A 1,019-nucleotide genomic window follows, 5' to 3' on the forward strand; every position below is an offset into this window, starting at 1 on the left:
GCGTTGTGGCGGGCGTCTGTAGTCCCGGTTACTTGGGAGGCTCAGGCCGAAGGGCCGTTTGAGCCCAGGAGTTTGAGGTTGTTGCTATGACGCCATGGCACTCTACCAAGGGTGACAAATTAAGACTCTGTCTCAAATAAATAAAAATCACTAATAATCTCAGGGTCGAAAAAACAACTGCAGGCAGGGTAGTCTGACCCTATTTACCGACCCAAGAAGACAGTTGGTTTACCGGACAGTGGCCAGATCCTGTCCTCTGTCTGGGAGTAGGGGTAGCCCAAAAGAAGAGGTCGGGGGGGATTGTTCTTTCTTCCTCTTACTCAGTTTATTGAAACAAGTGTCAGATGGAAAACAATGGCGGCACTGGGATTATATTTTATAATTGACAGAGACCATAACAACAGCAATCTTCAAGCAAACCCAGGCTACTCAGAGAACCCTAAAGTTTCTAAGGCACAGAACTTTCGTCGATTGTCACATTTTTGGTTCTTAGCTAATGGAAAAGACTCAATTGAGGGGGAAAATTATACACATTTTAAACCCCCACATAGTTTAAAAGCTAATTGAAAATATTATCAAATATAATTTTGAGTGCTTTTACCCATGTGAAGGGCAAATTTTCCGTGTGAATGCATGCAATGGCAGCATGGTACCAAGTCTTCCTATCATATGGGCCTTCTGGAGCTATTTAAGATGTAGGTGGCACCCTACAAACAAAAATAAAATTGTACCGTTCTTTTCTGTGTAGTCAATCTAAGGCCTGAGGGTACTGATTTGTTTACACAATACATACTGAGGGCTCTGTGGAGGCTTCAGAATGACTTTATAGAACTCAGGTTCTAGTGAAGGATATAGACCTGCAGTCCCCAAATTTCCTGCCTATGGACCTGTCCTTGGCCTGTTAGGAACCAGGCTGCACAGCAGAAAGTGGGCAGCAGACCAGCCAGCCAAGTTTCTGTATTGACAGTGTTCCTCATCACTGCCTGAACTCTGCTTGTCACATGACTGGAGCATTAGAT

Source organism: Otolemur garnettii, unplaced genomic scaffold (genome assembly GCF_000181295.1).
Source record: "Otolemur garnettii isolate 467f Iridium unplaced genomic scaffold, OtoGar3 scaffold00063, whole genome shotgun sequence".
Lineage (NCBI taxonomy): Eukaryota > Metazoa > Chordata > Mammalia > Primates > Galagidae > Otolemur > Otolemur garnettii.